At 42.5% G+C, this 25,005-nt stretch overlaps 1 protein-coding gene and 1 pseudogene across 6 annotated transcripts in view; one reads left to right on the forward strand and one right to left on the reverse strand.

The window, feature by feature from the left end:
• Nucleotides 1-25,005, reverse strand: part of Dpp6 (dipeptidyl peptidase like 6) — an 831,812-nt gene that overhangs the window by 252,130 nt on the left and 554,677 nt on the right. The gene's annotated exons all lie outside the window — the stretch shown is intronic.
• On the forward strand, nucleotides 2,714-2,814 carry LOC132649803 (U6 spliceosomal RNA; annotated as a pseudogene).

A 25,005-nucleotide genomic window follows, 5' to 3' on the forward strand; every position in this document is an offset into this window, starting at 1 on the left:
TGCTTAAACCTCACTGTTCGTAATTTGCTGTTCTCTGGAGCTGTACACACTCTCGTAAGAAGTCTGGATCACTTGGAAGCTCTTTTTGGATCCAGAGTCCGAATTTGGCTGGAATCTTACTACTGTAAGTGTCTCAAGGGTCAGGTCACCTTAACAAATAATGAAGTATTTTCTGGAAAGATAGCTGCAGTAGAGTTGAGGCCCCATGAGGGCCTCTGTAAAGAGAGGGGCAGGTGTCGGGTAGGGCCAAGAGGCTCTACACTTGAACACAAGCCTTTAACCACACATCCCTCTATAGTGTGATTTATGAGGGAAGACAGTTTTGGGAGAGCTCGGGGTGGGAACTGTGAAGGAGCTTGTCATGGCACAACTTGTTCGCTAAAGATACATAGAACAATCCCACACACAAGAGGCAGAAGCTGGCATCTCTGCGGGAGGCCGGACATCCTGGCTCAGAACACAGCAGCTAAGGCACTGGGGTGGAAAACTGAGAGACTGAGCATTAGTGGCTTTCACACAGCGGAAAGAAGGAGGCGGGATCCTGTGGAGGAATACTTCTCTCCCTCTGCTTTGCTCATTTGTGTCTGTCAGACCTCAAAGTGCCTGAAGCATGGCGGGCTAAGTGGGCTGTGCCCTCCAGGGAGGATTGGCAGGTGTCACACATGAGACTCAGCCTGAGATGGGTCTCTCTGTGTGTGTGGCTTGCCTATCAGATCATCTGAAGGGCTTTTGGGGTCTGTGTCTCTTCCTCACAGGCTGCCGTCTGCCCACCTCTTCTGAGGAAGGAGTGGTGCTGGAGAGCTGAGGTAGACTCACTCTTGCCCTGGGGCTTTAGGGCTGACCACAGCATCCTTCACTCTGGCTTTGACCTGGTCAGGATCTGCTGGTTACTGATGTCTACTCAGTTAAGAGCAAGCATCAACCAATTGGAATGATGACAGTGATGGGGCCAGGACCCTCAGCTCTGTGGGACCTACTTCCCAGTAGTCAATGGTCTGTATAATCATGGCAAGTAAAGAAGTCCTGGCATTCGTTTTGCAATCGGCGGCAGAACAAAGGTTGGAATAGATTCCTATTCTGAAAATTCCCACAGATTCTAGCAACTGTATAACCTCAGCAAAGTCATGGACTTTTCTGTTTATATCTTAGCCTGAAAAGCATGGTCTGATTAATAACATCTAATTTAACAGGATGAGATCCATGCATACTGGGCTTCCACTCTTAGGTGCTGTGAAGTTTTGTCTAGATTGTTAATGTGACAGGATTTGGAATTAATTAGAAAGACACTCTTCCAAGTATGTCTCTGACACTGTTCTCAGAGAGGTTTAATGGATATGGGAAGACCCCTCAATGTGGGCAGCACCATCTCGTGGGCTGGGGTCGCAGACTGAATGGAAAGGAGAGAGTGAGTGGAGCACCAGCATCTGACTTGGCTTCCTGACTGCAGATGAGATATGGCCTGCCTGTCATCTGCTCACTGCTGCTGCCTGTGCTAGGCACAGTGCTGAGTGCTGCCCTGCTTATGTGTGCAGCAGGTCCCCAGGGCTCTCCCTGTTTCCAGAAAATGTTTGAACACATCTGCCTCAGCTCTGCAATTTCTACTTACCACATCGGGTCTTCCCTGGGGAATTCCTACACACTAGACCCTGCTGGCGAAGGGAAGGAAGCGAAAGAGGACCCTGCTTACATCCAGCCATCCCTAACACTGTGGTGTTTCTGATACCTGCCCCAATCACACCACTAGATTTTGATAGATCTACATGCAACAAACACAACAGGTACTCCTAATGAAGTTTAATCTAGAAAATGCCAGCACTCATCAAGAACCACCCCCTTTTCTTTTGCCAGAGAGGATGTGTTCTCTCTCCCTTCCTGTTATTTTTCTCTCTCTTCCTGTCACATCTGATTTCTGTTCTGAAGTGTGTGATGTGAAGTTTCCTTTGTGGGGCAGAGTGGTTGGGCACTTTGGATCTGTTACTGTTTGGGTGTGGTGGATGTTGGATGCCTGGTCCACAGATAGTTCTAATTGGACCGTGGGGCCTCTCACCTAGTCAGTGGAACAAGTCATTGCTGGTTCATAATTTGATGGCAAATATAATAGGAGGTGAGGCTTAGATCACGTGAGGGGGTGAGTGGGGGAAATCACCAAGTAAGACACCTTGTTTTCTCTCTCTTTTTCTAACCCCCCCTTCCCCTTCTATCTGTCCCTCCCTCTGTGTTCAAGTCACCAGGAGGTGAACGGCTCTTTTTCTTATCTTGGACCCCCAAACTTTAGAGCTGAATAACTGTGGACTGAACTTCTGAAAGCACAAATCTAACACATCTTTCTCCTGAGTTATTTCTCTCTGGCATTTGACAAATAGCAAGGAGCTGCCTGAGTGTGCAACACTGCTCACCTCACTGACCTCTCCATCAAAGATATTTCTCCAAGATCATGGGAATGTGCCACGCCACACCTTTTCCCTTGCAATTCTGTTTTCTCCACCACTGAATACTCAAGGCTTTAAACTGTGTGTCATGTCACTATCAAATGTGAAGAGAAATCTTAGATCTGTTAGTGATACTACCAAGAAAACAGATGATGAATTTTCATTGTTGACTTGACTGAGTATAGACTCACCATGGAAATACACCTCTGGGTGCATCCAGGAGGGGATGATCCACCCTTAATGTGGCAATCAAAGTTAAACAAGGATTTAGAAAACATACCAAAGTGCTTGCTTTGGCAGCACAAGTACTAAAATTGGAATGATACAGAGAAGATTAGCATGGCCATATTTTTAAAATACAATCAAACAGAAGAAAGAAATTAATAAAACTGTTGAAGCCCTAAAAAAGGAAATAGAATCAATAAAGAAAACACAATTTGAAGAAAACCTAGGGAAAAGAACAGGAACTACAGATACAAATATCACCAACAAGTACAAGAGATGGAAAAGAAAATCTCAGATGTAGAAGACACAATTGAAGAAATCAATATGTCAGTCAAAGAAAATATTAAATATAAAAAGTTTGCAGCACAAAACATCCAAGAAATATGGGACAATATGAAAAGACCAAACTTAAGAATAATAGGAATAGAAGAAGGAGAACATTCCAACTTCCAAGGTCCAGAAAATATTTTCAACAAAATCATAGAAGAAAACTTCCCCAACCTAAAGAAAGAGATTTAGCCCACAGAACACCAAATAGATTGGAGCAGAAAAGAAAATACTTCCTTCACATAATAATCAAAACACTAAATATACAGAACAAGGAAAGAATATTAAAAGCTGTAAGGGAAAAAGGCCAAGTCACATATAAAGGCAAACCTTTTGGAATTACAGCTGACTTCTCACCAGAAACTCTAAAAGCCAGAAGGGTTGGGAAGATATCCTACACACACTAAGACAACGGAGACGTCAGCCCCAACTACTATACCCAGCAAAACTTTCAATCACCATAGATGGAGAAAACAAGATGACAAAAACCAATTTAAACAACCCCTATCTGCAAACCCAGCCCTACAGAAGAGACTAGAAAAAAATTAAACCCAAGGAGGCTAATTATACCCAGAAAACACAGGAAATAGACAACCCAATAACAGCAAAACCAAAAAAGGGGAAACACACACACACACACACACACACACACACACACTATCACCACCAACATCAAAATAATAGGAATTAACAACCACTGGTCATTAATATCTCTAAACATCAATGGCCTCAACTCTGCAATAAAAAGACATGGGCTAACAGAATAGATGTGTAAACAGGACCATCATTCTGTTAATACAAGAAACACACCTCAGCAACAATGATATACAGTACCTCAGAATAAAGGGCTGAAAAAGGTTTTCCAAGCAAATGGACATAAGAAGCAAGCTGAAGTATCTATTCTAATATCTAGTAAAATAGATTTTCAACCAAAATTAATCAAAAGATATGGGGAAGGGCAGCTCATATTCATCAAAGGAAAAATTTACCAAGATGATGTCTCAATTCTGAACACATATATCCCAAATGCAAGTTCACGTACATTCACAAAATAAAAAAAATTATGAAAGCTTAAATCATACATTGAACCCCAAACACTAATAGTAGGAGACTTCAACACTCCTTTCTCACCAATGGACAGATTGTTGAGACAGAATCTAAACAGAGAAATAATGAAACTAACCAACGTTATGAATCAATTGGGCCTAACAGATATCTACAGAACATTCCATTCAAACACAAAAGAATATGCCTTCTTCTTAGCACCACATGGAACCTTCTCCAAAACTGACCACATACTCAGACATAAAGCAAGCCTCCACAAATACTAGAAAATCAAAATAACACCTTGTAGTCTATCAGAGCACCATGGGTTAAAGCTAGACTTCAAAGACAACAGAAATAAAAGAATGCCTACAAACTCATGAAAACTGAACAATTCTCTACTTAATGACCACTGGGTCAGGGAGAAATTAAAGAAAGAAATTAAAAACTTTCAGAATTCAATGAAAATGAAGGTCCAACATACACAAACTCATGGGGCACAATGAAAGCAATGCTAAGAGGCAAGTTCATAGCACTATGTGCCTTCATTAAAAAAATTGATAAGAGCTCATGCCAGCAACTTAACAGGACATCTGAAAGCTCTAGAAAAAGGAAGTTAACACACCTAAGAGGAGTCTACAGCAGGGAATAATCAAACTCAGGGCTGAAATCAATAACCTAGAAAAAAGAAGAATACAAAGAATCAACAAAACCAGGAGCTGGTTCTTTGGGAAAATGAACAAGATATATAAACCCTTAGCAAACTAACTAAAAGACAGAGGGAGAGTATCCAAACTAATAAAATCAGAAATGAAAAGGAGGATATAGAAACAGACACCAAGGAAATCCAAGGAATTATTAGATCTTACTTTAAAAGCCTGTATTCCACAAAGTTAGAAAATCTAAATGAAATGGATGATTTTCTTGATAGATACCACTTACCAACATTAAATCAAGATCAGGTAAACAATTTAAATAGATCTATAATCCCTGAGGAAATAGAAGCTGTCATCAAAGGCCTCCCAATCAAAAAGAGCCCTGGGTCAGATGATTTTAGCATAGAATTCTACCAGACTTTCAAAGAAGAACTAATACCAATACTCCTCAAACTATTCCACAAAATATAAACAGAAGCAATATTGCCAAATTTATTCTATAAGGCCACAGTCACCTTGATATCTAAACCACAAAAAGACCAAAAAATGAAAGAGTATTTCAGACTAATCTCTCTATAAATACTGATGCAAAAATTCTCAATAAAATACTTAATACTTGCAAACTGAATCTAGGGACACATCAAAAATATCATCCACAATGATTAAGTAGGCTTCATCCCAGGAATGCAGGGATAGTTCTACACATGAAAATTCATCAATGTAATCCAGCATATAAACAAACTAAAATGAAACAAAAACAAAAATAACCACATGATCATCTCATTAGATACTGAAAAGGCCTTTGACAAAATCCAACAGCCTTTGTGCTTAAAGTCTTGGAGAGATCAGAGATACAAGGCACATACCTAAACATGACAAAGGTAATATACAGCAAGCCAATAGCCAACATCAAGTTAAGTGGAGAGAAACTTAAAGTGATCCCACTAAAATCAGAGACAAGACAAAGTTGACCACTTTCACGTATCTCTTCACTATAGTACTTAAAGTTCTAGCTAGCGTAATAAAACAAGTAAAGGAGATCAAAGCGATACAAATTGGAAGGGAATAAGTCAAAGTATCACTAATCACAGATGATATGATCGTATACATAAGTGACCCCCAAGATTCTACCAGAGAACTTCTACAGCTAATAAACACCTTCAGCAAAGTATCTGGATAAAAAATTAACTCAAAAAAGTCAATAGTTGTCCTTTTTATAAGTGACAAAAGGGCTAAGAAAGAAATTAGGGAAATAAAACCCTTCACAATAGCTACAAATAATATAAAATAATTTCATGTAATTCTAACCAAGCAAGTGAAAGACTTGCTTCAAGTCTTTGAAGAAAAAAATTGAAGAAGATCTTAGAAGATGGAAAGATCTCCCATGCTTGTGGATCAGTAGGATTAACATAGTAAAAATGGTCTTCCTACTAAAAGCCACCTACAGATTCAATGCAATTCCCATCAAAATTCCAACACATTTTTTTTACAGACTTAGAAAGAACATTAACTTCATATGGAAAAATTAAAGACCCAGGATAGGTAAAACAATACATACAACGAAAAAACTTCTGGCAGTTTCAGGTACTCCTGATTTCATGCTATACTACAGAGCAATAGTAATAGTAACTGCATGGTATTGGCATACAGTCAGGTTGATCAATGGAATTGAATTGAAAACCTAGAAATAAACTCACATACCTATGGGGACTTGATTTTTGACAAAGAAGCTAAAACCATGCAATGGACAAAAGAAAGCATCTTTACAAATGGTGCTGGCCTAACTGATGTCTGCATGTAGAAAATGCAAATAGATTTATATTTATCACCTTGCGCAAAAAGTTCTAGTAGATCAAAGACCTTGACATAAAATCAGATACTCTAAATCTATTAGAAGACAAAGTGGGGGAAAGTCTGGAGCTCATTTGCATAGGAGACAACATCCTGAATAGAATACTAACAGCACAGGCTTTGAAATCAACAACAAATAAATGGGATTTCATGAAACTGAGAAGCTTCTATAAGTCAAAGGCCACTTTCAATAGGACAAAAGGGCAGCCAACAGATTGGAAAAGATCTTCACCAACCCTACATCAGACAGAGGGTTAATATCCAAAATATACAAAGAACTTAAGAAATTAAACACCAACAACTCGAATAATCCAATTAAAAAGGCACAGAGCTAAACAGAGGATTCACAACAGAGGAATCTTGAATGGTTGAGAGGTACTCAACAGAAGAAATGTTCAACATCCTTAGTCATCAGAGAAAGGCAAATCAAAATGACTCTAAGTTTCCATCTTGTACCAGTCAGAATGGTGCAGATCAAAAACTCAAGTGACAGCACATGCTGGCAAGAGTGTGGAGAAAGGAGGACACTCCTCCATTTTTGGTGGGAGTGCAAACTTGTACAACCTCACTGGAAATAAATCTGGAGCTTTCTCAGGAAATTGGGAATAGTTCTACCTTAAGATTCAGCTATACCACTTCTGGGCATAAACCCAAAAGATACTCCATCATACAACAAGGACACTTGCTCAACTATGTTCATAGTGGCTTTATTTGTAATAGCCAGAAACTGGAAACAACCTAGATGTCCCTCAACTGAAAAAAAATTGTGGAACATTTACACAAATGGAATACTACTCAGCTGTTAAAAAAGGAAATCATGAAATTTGCAAGCAAATGGATGGAACTAGAAAAGATGATCTGAGTGAGGTAACATAGACACAGAAAGACACATATGATATGTACTCATTTATAAGTAGATATTAGACCTATAGCACAGGATAACCACAGTACAATCCACAGACCCAAAGAAACTATGTAGCAAGAGGGCCCATCCAAAGTGGATGAAGAAAGGAAACCAACTGGGCAGGAGATGGAATGGGGAGAAAAATGAGGGTAGGGATCATATGTGGGGAAAATAGGGGTGGGAGGTGAGAGGGCTAAGAGAGAGAAGCGAAACTGAGGGGAGCATCTCCTTGACAAGCTGGAGGCCTGCAACAGGGTAGGCTCCTGGGAGGATATGGGTGTGACTTGAGCTGACACTCTTAGCAAGGAGGAACATGGAGACTGAAGTGACCACCTCCTAGTCAGGCAGGATTAGTGGAGGGAGAGGAATAATAACCTACCCTCAAAATCTTAGATCCAAAAATTACACTGCCTACAAAAAGTGCAAGGATAAAGAAGGAATAGAGATTGAGGAAATGTCCAACCAGTGATTGGCCCAACCTGAGGCCCACCCCACAGTAGAGAGCTAGCCCAACACTATTAATGTTGCTCTGCTATGCTTGCAGACAGAAGCCTACCATGACTGTTGTCTGGGAGGCTCCAGCCAGCAGTGGATCAAGATAGATGTTGGGACTCGCAACCAAACATGGAGAGGAGCTCCAAGCGTCTTGTGGAAGTGTGTGGGGTAAGATGGAAGGACCTGGAGGGGACAGGAACCTCACAGGAAGACCAACAGAGACAACTAACCCAGTTGCATGGGGGCTTACAGAGCCTGAGACACCAACTAAGGAGCAGGAATGGTCTGGATCTAGACCCCCTGTACATATGTGGCCCATGCTCAGCTTGATCTTCATGTGGGTTGTCTGGCAAGTGGAGGGGGAGGGAGAGGGGAGCTGTTTCTTTATTTTTTATTAGTTACATTTTATTAACTCTGTATCCCAGCTGTATCCGGCTCCCTTATTCCCTCCCAAACCCTCTCTCCCTCCCTCCCTCATCTCCTCTCTGCCCCTTTCCAAGTCCACTGACTAGGGAGGACCTCCTCCCCTTTCATCTGACCCTGTTTTATCAGGTATCTTCAGGACTGGCTTCAAAGTCCTCCTCTGTGGCCTAGCAGGACTGCTCCTTTCTTGGGGGGTGGGGAGGTCAAAGAGCCTGCCATTGAGTTCCTGTCAGAAATAGTCCCTGTGGGGAGCTGTTTCTAATGTGGACTCTATTGCCTCCTTTTGGATCACTTCCCCTGGCAGGGCTGCCTTGCCTGGCCTCAGTAGATGAGGATATACTCAGTCCAGATATGAGTTGATGTGCTGGGGAGGGTTAGTATAGGGGAGGGGGATCTCCTTTTTTGGGAGGAAAAGAGGGAGAGGAGGGAGGAAGAGAAAGGGGGGCCTGGGGGGAGAGGAGGAAGGGGGCTGTCCTTGGGATGTAAACCAAATAAATTTACATTAAAAAAAAAAAACTTCCATGATTTTATTTGGAGCTGTAGTGACCTGATGATAGTGGGTTTTATTTTGCCTTTTCCCTCCCTGGAGCACCAAGGAGCTGCTTATGTTGGATGCCAGTGTAGACTCAGCTAGGAGATTGTTCACTGATAGGTTAAATGTCATGATAATTACACTAAGGTCACTGATAGCATGGCAAAAACTGACATTGACAACTAATGTTTGAAGAAATTTCCTTGAAAATATAAAAGTGAATGGAGCGTCACAATGGTGAATGAGAGTCTATAAGAACTTAGAAAGATGGAATGTTTGTGTAGCTCACTCTTCAGAGTTTCAGTTTTGCAAATCAACAATAGACCTTTTTAAATATTTTTTAAATGTATATGAGCATTTTTGCCTATATGTAAGTATATGCCTATTGGCCTCAGAGGTCAGAGTAAGACATCAGACACCCTAGGACTGGAGCAAAAGGTTCTGAGATGCCACCTATGTGCTGGGAACCAAACCCATGTCCTCTGCAGGAGCCTCAAGTGCTCTTAACTGCTGAGCCATGTCTCCATCCCCAACAATTAATACTTGTTTTGTAGATATACACAGTGTTGGCAATTAATACAATAATGAATTTCCCCAGGCATTTACCTCCTCTCTCATTTTCCTTATAATCACTCATGGTTTTGAGGTTCACTGGCAAGCTAGTGTGAGTTAGGAACAGAGCATTTGAGAGCTCAGCAAAAATCACCAAGGAAAATCCCCTGGGCTCCTTTCACTGCGTTGAGCTCACAGACCCCTGGGCTTCAGAAGCACAGGGCACAGGAATCAGACACAGCTTCTGTCTTAGTTGGGTTCTCTTGTTGTTATAAAATACTATGATCAAAAGTAATGCAGAGAGGAAAGGGTTTATTCTACCTCAGAGATTGCAGGTCATCACTGAGGGAAGTTAGAGCAGGACTCAAGCAGGACAGGAGACAGGAGCTGAAGCAAAGGCCATGGAGGAGTGTTGCTTACTGATTTGCTCCTCCTGGCCTAGTCAGCCTGCTCTCTTATGCATGCCAGGACTCCTGTAAGGTGTCACCAAGTACAATGAGCTTAACCCTTCCCTATCAGTCATCAGTCAAAAAAACAAACAAACAAACAAAAACAAACAAACAAACAAAACCCACATCACCTCTGGCTTGCCTACAGGACAATCTAGCAGGGGCATTTTCTCAGCTGAGGTTCTAGATTAGTTTTTCAAAATGACCATAGGTCGTGTTGGGTTGACAAACAAGCAACCAAACAAGCAAACAAAAACAGAACTAGACAGCACAGCTATTTCCCCAACACACTGATGCTCACAGAAAATATTAAATTGATTCTAAGCTGCTCCAAAAAAAGATCCAAGAATAGAAAGTTCCAGAGGTGTATTCTAGCGCAATGTCATGACAATCTAACAGTGACCCTAGCTCCCCACTGAGAGCACTGTGTGGCCACATGATGGAGTTGTGTAGTCATGGACTGGCTGACCCTAGGCCAGGGGCCTCTGAAATTTCTCTCAATGGGTGAACAATTAGTGACAATCCACTGCACCCTTCCAGCTCCAATTTTGCCTGATGTGTTCTCATAGGACCTGACCTGTGCCCTTGGTTCAGAATGCCTGAAGGCTCTTATTAGTCTATGCCCATAAATTCCTTTAAAAGCACCAGCGCTAAGTCTTCAAACACTAACCCTTCTTGTATGCATCATTATGCTTTAACTGTATTGAGTGCTCTTAAACCTCTTTATTGGAGTATTGCTTTTTAAATATTTTCCAGTTGTGCAAAGATCCAGCTTAAAAAACAAAACAAAACAAAAAATACACCGCCATCATCCCATTAGTGGCTATAACCTTCAATCACTCAGCTTAAAGTCCTTTTGATAATGAAGACATAGCATGGCCTCTCACACTGAGAGGCCATTGGAGAGAAGACGTCAGGAGGTCAGCTAACACATTCGCTCGTTTGGAAAGCAGTTTCTGCATCTGCTGGAGACCTTGGTGAACTTGGAGCCATCTCGGTCTCAGAGATTGGGATTTTAAAATTTCTGACTCACAGAGAACATTTTAGGGAAGCTGTGCCCTTCCCTGTTGGTGGGAAATGAGACCTGGACTTATACTCGCTATCACAACCGACTGGCTAGAACAGTTCTGTAACAGTTCCTCTCCATAGTTACCTCCTGCAAATGGACTGGCTTCTATGGGGTACTGGGAGTGACATGATGTCCTGTGTCCTACTTTTCCTGTCCTATGTGCAGAACTAACCCAGTGTCACTGAGAGCATGAGGGAGGGAAAGTCTTTGCTTTTTCTCTCAGATACTGTGAGTCTTATTTGTTTTAAATCAATCTTATTATGCAGCTCTGCCGGCCTGAAACTCACTCTGTAGAGCAGGCTGGCGTCAAACTCACAGAGATCCGCCTGCCTCTGTCTCCTCAGTATTAAAGGTGTGGGCCACAGTGCGTGGAAGTCTTTGTTCTTGTTTCTTTTCTTTTCTTTTTTGTTTTGTTTTGTTTCCGTCAGCATGCTGTGTAGAAGAGAATGCAAGAGAAAGTGCTTGCGAATAGGTTAGTGGCCCAGGGTCCGCTGGTCTCTGACTGCACAGATCCATCTTGCAGGTTTGCAGGGTTCTCAATGGGGAGCCACGGTTGTATAGGTTAAGGAGAGGAAGTCAGTTACATGACCATTGTGACATCATCAATGTGCTACATTAGACAAATAAAAGTACAAACATCAAGAGGATGTTGCTCACCACAGAACATGGCCTCCCAGAATGGTGGAATAAATGCCTCAAAGTGTTTTTTCCGTTACATAACTGCACAATTACAGAGATGACAGTGAATATCTTTAAAACATACAGCTTTGTACATATTTAAAAACCACTCTCTTCAAATAAACTGCTCCTCACAGCAGAGGAATCCATAAACTTTTAAGATATTCTGACAATTTGTGCACGTATCAGTGGGAAGCAGAGAATTCCCCTGGGTACCCTTTAGCTCAGATGCATCAGTTGTGAAAAGAGCCTGTGAGATCACACAGAGGAAGGAGCCACATACAGATTGGCTCAGGGGGACCTTTGAAAGTCTGCTCCCCACAAAACCAGTAGCCTCTAACGTTGTCAAAGTGAACTTTCCCAAACCTCTGCAATTATACAGTGATTTTTACAACATTTTGAGGAACATTTATTAAAAAAACAAAATAAAACAAAACAAAACAAAAAATTCCTAGCTTCAGTCTTGGGAGAGCACTGGCCATTTTAAGCTGTTTTTTTTTTGTTTGTTTGTTTGTTTGTTTGTTTTGTTGTTGTTGTTTTGTTTTGTTTTCATCTGCTACTTCCCAGCTCCCTAGAAGGCTTGGAAATGTGCAGCCTCATAGCAGTGAAAGCTATGAATCAAGGAGCCTACATGCTACTTGGGGTGGGGTGGCATGGGGAATGGCAGCTACACTCCTCTGAGGCCCTCCAGCTGATTGCCTATTATTACTTGACCTGGCAAGCAGCTAGAGACTGATGCTAGTATCACTCTGTGAGCTGACTCAGCCCTGACTCACTGCATGTGGCTTTCTCCTTGGGGAATTCGCTGGGAATAACCAGTGACAATTGCTAACACGAGACTTGCTGGGAGTGGCGGTAATAGCTGAAGGAACAAGGACTTTGGGATCATGAACCACACATGATGAGGTTCCAGAAGGCCAGAGCTCTAACTGTGCCCAAGAGTGTTCTGAGAGAGCCTTCACCTTTCTCACCTTCGAGACTGAGAAAACAAAGTGAGGAGTACTGCAGGGTAGTACAGTGTCGGCTGATCATGGCTTTAACAGGTCAACAGAAGTTGGCAAAATCTCAGAGGTTTACTGGGTCAAGATAGTTTAAGGAATCTCAGTACAATCGTATTTGACCACAAGTGCAACACGTAGAGTTTTGGTGACTATGTTTATAAAGTGTGCAGATGTAAGTGATTTTGTTTATGGAGACCTTAAATAAATAATAATGATAATAGCAATCAGTGAGAAGAATATCTAAGGTGAAAGGTGACTTGATTCCCCTGAGTTGATATGCTGTATATATATTTTGAATGTTCATGACCTAGCAAAAAATATACCATGCCTAGAGGAGGAAAGTATGGCAAAGACATAGAATAAATGGGCTATATAAGAACTGAAGTATGTAATATTGAGAGCAGCATTGAAATGAACAGTAACTATGCCTCATCAAATAGAGAATATCAATAAAGATACACATGCCCCTCACCAAGAGCCAAAGAAAGTCTGGAGTTGACAACTATGACAACTAAAACCAAGAAAGAACCCATGACCTCGATGATAAGGTAAGATTGTCCAGTCTGAGAAACAAACAAAGAATGATCACCAGAGCCTCAGAGATCTGTGCACTCTCATTATGTATATTAATAACACATTATGGAGTCTCCAGAAGAAGGAAGAAGCCAAAAAAGGAAGGACAAAGTGTTTGAAGAAGTAGTGGCAAAGAATGTTCAAAATTTTCCCCAAAATGTGACTCTACACAATAAAATCAAACAAATTCCAGGGACAATAAACTGAAAAGACCCAGGACCTATCAGCAGTTTAAATAACTACACAGAGGCGTATCAGTATTTAAAAGCTTAGGCATTTGGCTGGGCGGACTCTCAGCTAGCTCATCTAACTTATCCAGACTGTTCTAGTCCATGATCTGCCCTGTGCCTAATTATTTACCTCTCACCCCGGTATGTCTGTTCCTTTTCTATGTCCCATTGGTGAATCTTGGGTTCCTTTCTCTGCCCAGAAGTTTCTGTTTCCTGCTTCCTGCCCAGATATTGGCCAGAAGCTCTTGATTAAGCCAGTCAGCAAGTGAGAGAGGTGAATGTTTTCAAAATATGAGGACAGTGGTGAGCCATACAAATACTAATACCAAGGTCTGATTAGTACTCAGACTCTGCTGGTTTCGTAACCAACAACTGAATACTCAGAGACAACTTTTATACAATGTATAAAAGGTCAACCCAACAAAGCCCTAAATAAATGTTTTTTTTTTTTTATGAGTTGCCATGGCCATGGTGCCTCTTCACAGCAATAAAATCCTAAGACACCAGGAAACCTTGCTGTTGGAAGACAAAGTGAATTTTGTTGACAGTGAGGGGAAGGTGACTCATCCTGTGCCCAGGGGTCTCGATGAGGTTAACAACAGATTCTCTATCATAAGCTGAGGTGCTCTGAGGACAGTGGGGTGGCCTGCAGCACACTGGGGTAAGGTTATCAACCAACAGAGGCTCATCCAGCCAAGTAACCCTTCAATAAACCAACACACTGCCAGGTACAACTCGAATGCATTGTAGAAAGCCTGTTCCAGCAAGAAATATCAAATCAGAGACATCAAAGAAAAACAGTGGACCATTATCACTTAGAAACGTAGCTGCAACCTCCACCCCAATAACAATACCCCCCAAGCCCAACAACCCAAAGAAACACTATAACCAAGTGGGATTTATCCCCATAATGTAGAGAGTTCAACAGAGACGATAAACCTGGGCAATATAGAACATCAATAAGAATGTCTGAGAAGGTATCACAGAAAGAAGAGTTAGGGAGACATGGGGACTAAAGGCATCTGGGTGCCATGGAAGGGAGTGTGTGTGTGTGTGTGTGTGTGTGTGTGTGTGATCATAATAGCTAAATGTTAAGGTATTATTTTAAAATAATCAGTTAATCATGGTATATCAGGATTCATTAACTGGTAAATGCATCATGCTGACTACAGGAGCCAGGTGTTGGCATGGTGGAGCACTGCTCTCCCTGGCTTTTCTGTGATATATATCTACTCTAAAATTTAAACGTTTACTTTAAAAAGAGGTCATGGGGTGTAGTCTGCAAAGGCTTCTCAGGACCATGGAGAGCAATGGGAATGCCTTCCAGCTCTGGGGTTCCATGTCTGAGGGGAAGAGTATAAAGAGATCACGAAGGTCAGCTCACAGAGTTGCCACCAGGACTTGGTGACAAGAATACATGCCTGACGGTCACGTCCTAGTTCTCTGATGACTGTCTGGAACCGTTTTCAATGTCATTTTCTCAACACGGAAGGTCCTTGCTTTCTCAAACTGCAGTCTTTCACACACTATCAGTCTGACTGCGCAGACCAACCTGGGTGCTTTGCAACATACACTGAGGGTTTAAAAAAGCAGAGTACAATTTGCACACCATCTCATTTTAATGAGTTCCACCACGGCAGCAGGAGCAAAGGAGGGAAAAACGTCTGCCCTCCATTCATTCTGCTCTTTTGTCTTTTAAACTAAGCCCACCTGATTTCTTATTTTTAGTTACAGAGGGCTATTTTGAGAGGGAGTACGTAATTCTCATTTTGAGAAATATAGTCCTGAGCTTGGGGACTGTAATGATCTGCTGGACAAAAAAAGAAACTGAGACAAGCGTAATTTTTTTTTTTTTCCTGAAAAATGAGGTCCCATCTGTGGGTCTCCTGAGTTAGTATTTTTGTAATCGTGTCTCCCCCATCACACCTACCTACATCTCCAAATATAATTATCAGAGCTCTTAGCTTTGGCAGAAGGCAGAGCTCTTTCTCAAACGACGGCATGTCACATCATTAACATTATTATAAATGACAGGCAGCTAAATTTATACCCAGGGCAACATTATATATTAATAAGTGAATTAATGGGTCAGTGACAAAGAGGTTATACGCCCAGTTGACAAGCTGGATAGTATCTGCATTCACAACTATTTGCTTAACATATACATACATCTTCAGGAAGGCTTCAGGAAGGCTTCAGGAAGGCTTCAGGAAGGCTTCAGCTTTTCAGGTGCTGTCCTTATTAGTCAATTCTCCAGCCAGACTAAAATGTTGTCCTTGCTAAGTATATCCTTAGCCACTAGAGGGCACACAAATGCTCACTTGCTCACAAATGCTTTGGGCCTGAAAAGATGCTGAGAAAAAGAACTAGGGAACTGAGTGAACTCGGTGGAGACACATTTCTCAACTTACTAAGCAGACAATATTCAGCTAAAGGGGTATTTTATTATTTGTTTTTAAATGAAGAACACTGGGTTTGAAACTCAGTCTTCCGCACGGACAGTGACACATCAAGAGGGCGCCAGATCTCCTAGGACAGGAGTTACAGAAGGTGTGAGGCAGGAATGGAATTCAGGTCCTTTGGAAAACATCTGTGTTCCTAAGCATTGAGCCCTCTCTCCAGCCCCCCACCATGTGAATTTTAGATTGGACAATGTACCCCATCTCTAACTATCTGTAGAAAATAATTGAGAGACAAAGTTTAGGACTCAGTGGGAGCCTAACTGCCCTCTGCTGAATATCACACCAGGAGACTAGATTCTATTTTGTAGTTTCTAAGACAGAATTTCAGGAATATATACATTTAATGTGTTTGTGTTCTTTGAGTGTAACAGAAGCTGAACCTCACCCCCAAATTCTTTAGCCAGGATCAGATGTATGCTTTTCATTTCATTTCATTTCACACTGGTTTTGTGTGTTTGTGTGTATATATGTTCACATGTGCCAACACGCCTGTGCATATGCATGTGGAGGTCAGAGGTCACTGTCAAATGTTCTTTTTACCTCGGTCTTCATTCTGGAGCTCATTAGTATGGCTAGATTGGCTGGCCAGCAAGTCCCCTGTCTCTACCTTCCCAGCAGTGGGATTGCAGATACGCTGACATGTCTAGCCTTTTCTGTGCTACCAGGGACCCCAACTCTGTTCTTTCTGATTGTGCAGCAATTTCTTTACCACTCAGCCCTCCAGAGCCACATTAAGGACAACTCCTGCCGATTTCTCAGAGCACATTTTTGAGTGGTCAGAGGTGGGCACGGGGTCCCTTCAGACTAACTGCTAGGTAGTGTGATGGTCCAGCTCTGAGCAGGCTCCTCTAACAGTAAAGCTTACAGTGGAATGGTAGATCCAGTTCCTTTACGGGCATATAGGAGCGTGCATTTTCTGCTGGGTCTGTGCCCACATGTACAACTTCCTGGCCTTCAGGACACTATGCTGCTAAAGTTTTCTCCAGGGAAAGCTGCTACAAACCACTGGATCCTCTAGCATATGGCAATTCTCATTTAGCCAAAACTGTGGCTACCAGAGGCCCCGCTGGATCACATTAAGTGAATCTTTATAACTTTCATGTTAATAGCTTCTTCGTCTTAGTCTTCAGAAATTAATTTATTCCTTTTAGTCAGGAGATTTGCTAGCTCAAAGCTGGAGAAAAAGGATTATACAGTCAATGCTTTTCAGAGGCCCACTTACCTTTGTATTTCTGCTGGAATAAATTAAGTTTGCTAATGTTTATTCCACAGAGAGAGGAAAAAAATTTAACAGATCATCCGTAAAGTATCTCATTAAATTTTAAGGTATATAATTGTGAGAATCTTGTTTGAAAGTCTGAGACTATGCCTTGTAAACTGTCCATTATGAGCATGTGCTCTGGCCTGGGCTTCCTGTGATCGGGTCCCTGGAGAGGGGGCAGGCCCTCTTGCAGCACATATATTTCGAATGCTCATTAGCCAAGCCTGGAAGCACAGGTCCAGAGAAGCCCTGACCTCCTGATTCCTTTCTCCACCAGCTGTGCATACTGCTGTCTGTGCTTGAGTATTGGATTCCTGCCCAATGCCTGGAAGCCCTGCCTCAGACGTTCTATTTGCCCAGCGGTAGCCTCAGAGAACTCACCAGGGAGCAACAGTCTGTGGCAACATGTCTTTCTCCAGTTTGTATCAGTTGCCCTTCTCTCTACCCTGACCGTATACTTGGCAAGAAGCGCACCTGAAGTGAGGAAGGGTTTGTTTGGTTCATCGTTGGAAGAGCTACAGCCCATGGTGGTTGGGAAAAGCGTGAAGGCAGGAGCAGGAGGCAGCTGGTCACATTGTATCCCCAGTCAGGAAGCAGAGAGTGGACAGGAAGTGGAACAGATCTGTCAAACCTCAAGGCTAGGTTCTCACTTCCACCAGCAAGACGTCACCTCTTAAAGCTTAAACCACTTTCTAAAACAGCTGGAGATCAAATGTTCAAACACAAGAGCCAACGGGCAAGTTTCACACTCAAACTCCAGCATAGCTCTTACCTACTGTCCACGCTCATCCACCACTCAAAGAAAGCAGCAGGCAAGTTGGACCCCTCAGACACCACCAGAGCCCTGCAGCCCAGAGGAGTCATCCTGAACAAGGTTTTCAACATCTGATGCCCTCTCACACCGAGGCCTTGTTTCTGCCAGTCTCTCAAATGTTCCAGTCTTCGGCCAAACCAATGTGCTGATAGGCATCTGATAAGCCAAAGCGTTTCAGCACATTAGAAGTTTCTCCTTCCTACTTAAGCCACCAACCAGTTTCCCTTGGCAAAGTCCTAGCTATGTTCAAACACCACTTTGATGCAAATGCCACTTCCGTGTGGGCTCTTTAGCCCCCCGGGGGTACAGGCTGCCCTTTCTTTGAACTCTCCCTCCACCTGGGGATGCACGCATGGCTCAGTATGCTAACCTGGCAAAAGATCTTCTCCCCAGTCTGAAGGACCCAAGAGAGGACTATGTCTTTCCATTTTTTCCACTATTATTCTTGGTGCTAGTGAGTGTTGAGCATGTATGCATGGGACCGCCTGGTGGGATAAAGGGAGAACACTGGACTTAGAATCCCTGGTCAACAGTCCAGCTCCCCCTGCCCCCAGAAAGACTCCTGTTAACAAGGCATTGGGACAATCTATCAATGGACAAAAGGTATCCATTTGTCTATCTTCTTGGGACGATTGTAAAGTTTCTTACAGACACAAAGACCCTGGGTGCCAGGTCATTATGTGTCGGGATGTAGTTTGTCACTAATCCTGAATTCCTGAAGGCTATAAATAATATGTGAAGGGACAATTGAGCACCTGGCTGTGGCAGGCCAGGCCCTTCTCTCCCATTCCCTCTGCCTTGCTGAAAACTGTTAGATTACATTTATATTCTTATAAAGAATAAGCCCTTTTTTTTTTTGGCCACTTCTTCCTCCTGAGGCTGACTATCAGGGTCTAGCTTTCAAAGTATTGAAGTCCAGCAGTCAGAAGTTTCCTTTGAATCATCTAATTAAAATGTCCAATTAAAATTAAACATCTTATCTTAACACGAGATTTACGCCTTTACCTTTGCAGACTGCCATTTTCCACTGGGACACGTCTGTCTCCTCTTTACCCAAAGGCAGTTCTTTGTCTCCATAGGACAAATACCCCTTACCCTCCTCCCTTGCTCTCTTTTCTCCCTTCTTCATTGTTCCCTTCCCCTTCTCCCTCATCCTCTATCTCCTTTCTTTGTCCCTTATTCCTGCTCTCTGTCCTTCCGGGGCAAATACGTCTCCTTTATATTGAGAGGTCTTGGAAGTCCTAAGCAGATACCATTTCTTACAGTACACCTTTATTGAAGTCATATGGGCTGCTCTTTTGTGTGTAACACAGCGACGCTGTCAGACAGCCCTCATAGCTTCCTGGCTTATTTCACCTCCTAGGATTCACTAAACAATCTGGCAGTGCTGAAAGAAAGCACAAAGCAGATCATGACACAAAAGCCAGGCATAAAAGCCCTGCTCACATCTTAAGGATCACATCCTGGTCTATGTGTGATTTTAAAAACAGAATTTACTCTCTGTTCTTAAATTCTCGAAAAAAAAACAAAAACAAAAAACAAAACAAAAAAAACAAAAAACAAAAACCAACCAACCAACCAACAACAACAACAACAAAAAACATAGGGCTGTAGGGAGGGCTTAGCAGTCTAGTGGTTAAGGGTCCTCCTTCAGGGACCTAGGTTCAGTTCCCAGCATCCTCATCAGCTAGCTCACAACTGACTATTACTCCAGTTCCTGGGGATCCAACATGCTCTTTTGGCCTTCACATGAACCTGCACGCATATGGTGCACAGGCAAACACGCAGGTATTCAAAATACACATAAAAAACTAAACCTAAAGATTCATTGCAATGCATTGTATAGCTCAAGAAAGCCACACAACCAGCACAAACTGGATTCATTGTGTTATATATTTAAAAAAAAAAAAGAAAGAAGACAACATTGAGAGGGGTGGGAGAGGTGAGGTGGATTTGGGAAAGGTTAGGGGAAGGAGTGTGGGTCAATATGATCAAAACACAATTACATGCATGTATGAATTAATAAAGATATCATATTGGATTAATAAAGACATTATAGTGAAGAAAGAAATCCAAACAACAAGCCACTCGTATAAAGCAGCAACTTGAGCCACACCTAGACACGCCCTCCAGTTTTGTTACAGTTATTTTAGCTTTCTAAAGTCAAGATCAAGACAAAGGCAATTCTATGTCAGAATACAATAAATCAAAATACTTCAGTTCTAGAGACTATGTGCTTGAATGCAATGATGCATGATGGAGTCTCCAATGCTCATATCAACTTAAGTAAAACTGCTTTAATGGCCATTGCAGGGTACACCTGCAGAGGGTCCCCAGGTAGCTGAAACATTGGAAGTTACAGATCTGGGCTTACTGATGATATAATAAGCAGGACCTAAGGATCCAGTTCATGGCATCATCTTACCACCCACAGTGTCCTTCACAGATCACACCTAAAGCCATCTTGACATGTGAGCACTCAGGGGTCTTGGAAAAGCTATTGCAGCGTGAGTCTGTCATATGCATGGCTCCTGCCACAGGCAGATGATGTCACCTCAGAGGAGTGTTATGATTGGATGGTCACATATCAGCTTTGTGCCACTTCTATTGCTAATGGGCTTATAAAACATGTATGGTCTTCTGAGGTAATCCCAGTTTAAGCTACAGATGGGGCCAGTGAGTCTTGGTTAGGAATACAGGTATAAGAGCTCCCAGGGTGTTATTGGCTGGGTTTCTCTTCTGGGTCATATCACAGAGATGGGTGATTCTCAGTCCTCAAGCATGACTTTCCAGTTGATCTTCAGAACATGTCCTTAGATGCAGAGGAGAAAACAAAAGAATAAGAGCTTCCTCTGAACCAAGGATCCATCTCTCTGTGCTGCAGTGTGGTGTCTGCATTGTCATTTTGGAGCAGACACACTTGGAGTCATGTCTTGGTTACAAAGCCAGCCACGAGTCTCAGGGAGGCACAAAGGCATTCTGAAGTTACAGGTTGCTCGTGGGAGGAACAGAGAGGCCAGCAGCTGGAAAGGATAGGCTTAGGCATGGCCAATTGCTGGTGTGATATTGGCTACATTTGGGAGCTAGGGGATGAAGGGGAGGATTGGGTGAGCACATAGGGGGCCAGAGAGAACAACAGAGGTGAGGAAAAGGGTGGGGTCCTCCTTTGGATATCTCATGACACTTGGGTCTTTAAATCCCTCCAAACTCCTATGAAATCAACATATACTTCAGGTCCATGCAATCTGCTTGTCTCATCCTCCTCTTCCTTTTTCTCTTTCTCTTCTTCCAGTTCCTCTTCCTCTTTCACCTTTAATTTTGTTTTTCTCAAGAGAGGATTTCTCTGCTTAGCCTTGACTCTCTTTGTAGATCAGGCTGGCCTTGAACTCACAGAGATCCACCTCCCCGAGTGCTGGGGTTACAGGCATGCACCACCATACCCGGCCTCATCTTTAATATTTTTCTTTTTAAAATCATATGCTCTTCATGTTGTAGTTGTACATTTTTTTTTACATGTTGTGCTGCTTAGTTTTTATTGTCAACTTGACACACCTATCGTCACTTGGGAAGAGGAAACCGCATTGAGGAAATTTCCAGAGCAGACTGGCCTGTAGCCATGTCTTGATTGATTATTGATATGGGAGGGCCACTGCATTGAAGGTGGCACCATACCTGCGCTGTATAAGAGCATGAGCCAGAGAATGAATCACCAAGCCGTGCTCCTCCACGGTTCCTGCTTTGAGTTCCTGCCGTGACTTCCCTTAATTATGGAGTATCACCTGGGAGTGTTAGGTGGAATAAACCCTTTCCTCCTCTAAGTTGCTTTTGGTCAGAGTGTTTCATCACAGCCACGGAAAGGCAACTAGGACATACTGCTAGGACATACCTCACATTCGCACCAATTTGGCAAATGATTTCCAGAAAAAAAGCCAAGTCCTTCTGTTTCTTCATGTCACTAACGTGTACTGGGCACTGCATGCCAAGTTACAGAAACAGTCCTAACATGATGAGGCGAATGAAAACAAACCAGTGCCTTTGAAACACAACAATTTAAAACATGCCCTATGCTGTGCCTACAAAGCTCTGACTATGTCTTGTATGTCATTGCCATCCCAAATCATTCAACATTCCAGAGTCCCATGGTCCATACCTGCCTGGCAGAGCCTGAATATTTATGAAGCAAACAAAAGGTGTTCCAAGGATATGGTTTCAGCTGCTTACATTGCTTTATGTAGCCAGACCAAAGGAGAACTTAGTCTCTCTTGGTACCATGATGGAGTCCTTAAAAACAGGTCAAAGAGAGAAGAGAGGAGAAACCATGAGAAGATACACCAGCGGGATATTTTCAGCAAGCAAATGAGAAAAGAAAAGGACTTGCCAGGTTCTGTTCAGAGGCCCTCAGTTCCAACCCTCTTTCTTTTGTACTCCTCATGCCTACAACAATATTAAATCGCCATACTCAAAGGTGCTAATTTAGAATTTGAATCATTTCACTCAAATTAGATGTTGCATCCTTGCCTTGTCCTTTCATTCTGTTTATCAAGTTTGTACATCGGGTGGGTGGGGACAGGCGTTATTGTTGATCTTTTCCTCTCTTTGATTAAAAAACAGCTAGGAGGTGAAACCTGAAGAAGACAATGAAATCAAAGGGAAAGCAGACTCCTGGGAATCAAAGTGAAGGAGAAACTTCTACATTTATTACCGGTGTTTCCTTTTAAGCACTGTCTTGGGATCCTGGTAATTAGAAAGAAAAGCTTTTAGTAGCTTAAAGAAGGACTCCAGGGGATGATAATGTGGCCATTGTTCTTAATGTTTACTGGCCAGTGAGAATCTACTTGTTTTTGTTTTTGTTTTTTTAAATTTTTGCTTATCCTGACTTATTCTGAGATCTTAACCCACCACGGAGTTTTTTTTTTTTAAGACTTTTATTTTTATTTATGTGATGTGGATGTGTGTATGACTGTGCATATGCATGCCATGTATGTAGGGTGTCCATAGAGACCAGACGAGGGCACCCGATTCCCTGGAGCTGAAGTTACAGATGGTTGTGAACCGCTCAAGTTGGGTGCTGGGAACTGAATTCAGGTTCTCTGGAAGAACAGAAAGGACTTTTAACCATTGAGCTAACACTTCAGTTCCCATTAACTTTGAATTTTAAACCACATACTTTGGTTTAAGGATAAACATGATTTTTTTTTTCATATTTAGTAAAATCTTATTTGAATGTGTGAAGTCATTGGGAAGAAATTTGAGAAAAAAAGGTATCCCCTGAAATACTGTGTTATATTCCACTGCAAGTTACCTAAGGGTACATCTGGGGGCTGAGGAGAGCTGCTTACCCTCTCCTAGGTATGTGACAGGCTCCTATCACAGATACATCACAGAGATTTACAGCATGCAGTCATCAGGCTCCTTCTCAAGCCACGTTAAACTCAATCTTAAATGAAGTTGAGTTCTGAGGATGAATTCTTGATCTCTAGCTGTCAGCTCTTTACACTATATGCCTGGCAATGAGTAGGAGGCAGGGAAGGTGTGGGAAGAGGTTGGACCCATATAGAATTCTTGACTTAGCTCCTAGCTGTGGTGCTGTTGACAGATGATACTTGCTAGGGATAGGGAATCAGTTTTTTTATTTGTTTGTTTGCTTGGGTTTTTTTTTTTTTTTTTTTTTTTTTTAATGATGTGGCCCACAGTGGGTCCACCATGGTCCAGTGGATAGCTCCATACCCATACATTTGTGGGCAGCACAAATTGGAAAATATGAGAGTAAAAAGAGGACATAAGACTGGGAGGGGTGAGGGTTGAACATGATCAAAATAAATCATGTTCATGTATAAATTTCTTACGAAACTAGTAAACTAGTATATTGAAAAAGAAGTTTTGAGTTGTAACTTATGAGCCCCAAGTTAGCATAGGTGTAAAGAAAATATACCCACAGGATATTAGATTAAAAACAGACTTGGGGACCGAGGGACAGCTGAGCTACTGACACCCATGGCTCCTGCAGAGCTCTGAGTTTAGTTCCCAACAACTATGAGTAGCTTGTAACTGCCCGTCACTATAGCTCCAAGGCATCTGACATCTGCTCCTCATCTCTATGAGTGGTGCAGACGTGCGGCAGTCAGTCACACAGGCACACATAAATAAAAATAAGGAAAATAAAAATTTGGGACAAAAAAGCCAAACTCATCCAAATCTTCCAAATGTTATTATTAGTAGTAATATTAAAGTTATTCTATTCGGCCAACCCTATTCCTAAGGGTTGGTCTTTGAACATTACAACTACAGTAGACAGTATTTGATTCTCAGGGGTATTTAGGAAGAGATCAGACATAACATAAAAACAAACCAAGCAGCAGAAATCAGTCAAGAGAAAGTGTTGGAAAGAGCAGCGCTGGCTGCTCCCCCTGGCTGCCTAGGGCTTTGGGAGTCCGTGACAGCCTGCTGACAGATGCACCTCTCACCTTCAGCCCTTCTGCTGCGATCTTCAGGATGTCAGGGTTGGAACAGAGCAGCAACAGCAGGCAGATGGAGCACCTGGCACATAGTGGTATATGCTAAAGAGACGGCTGATGAGAGTAGGAAGAGAGGAGAAACCTCCTTTCTCCTCCCCACTGCTCATTGTCTTGTCCTTCACAGACACTTCCTGATTCCCAGTACCTGTTAAAATACAGCCCGCCCTACCCTGTTAGAACCTGACTTTTAGTAAAAGCTCTATGGTGAACTCTGGGTAGTCTCTAGATGCTTCTGAGGTCTTTATGGAGATGCTCACTAAGTGTGTTGGTGTGTTGCCTGGACAGCACAGTAAAGCTGACCCTAGTGGCAGGGAGGTAAGCAAGCCAGAGGAAGGGTATGAGTGTGGGCAAGCTGGCCCCACCACTTGTCTGCCATCCCATGACATGGATGAGAGAGATACCTCCATGTCTCGACCCTTGCCACCTAGGGAAGGCAGGAGAGCTGGCCCTGGGGTCACCAGAGCAGGAAAGCTGTAGCACTTGGTGAGCTGGCCCTGCACCTTGCTTAGGCAGCA

This window comes from Meriones unguiculatus, chromosome 21 (assembly GCF_030254825.1).
Source record: "Meriones unguiculatus strain TT.TT164.6M chromosome 21, Bangor_MerUng_6.1, whole genome shotgun sequence".
Lineage (NCBI taxonomy): Eukaryota > Metazoa > Chordata > Mammalia > Rodentia > Muridae > Meriones > Meriones unguiculatus.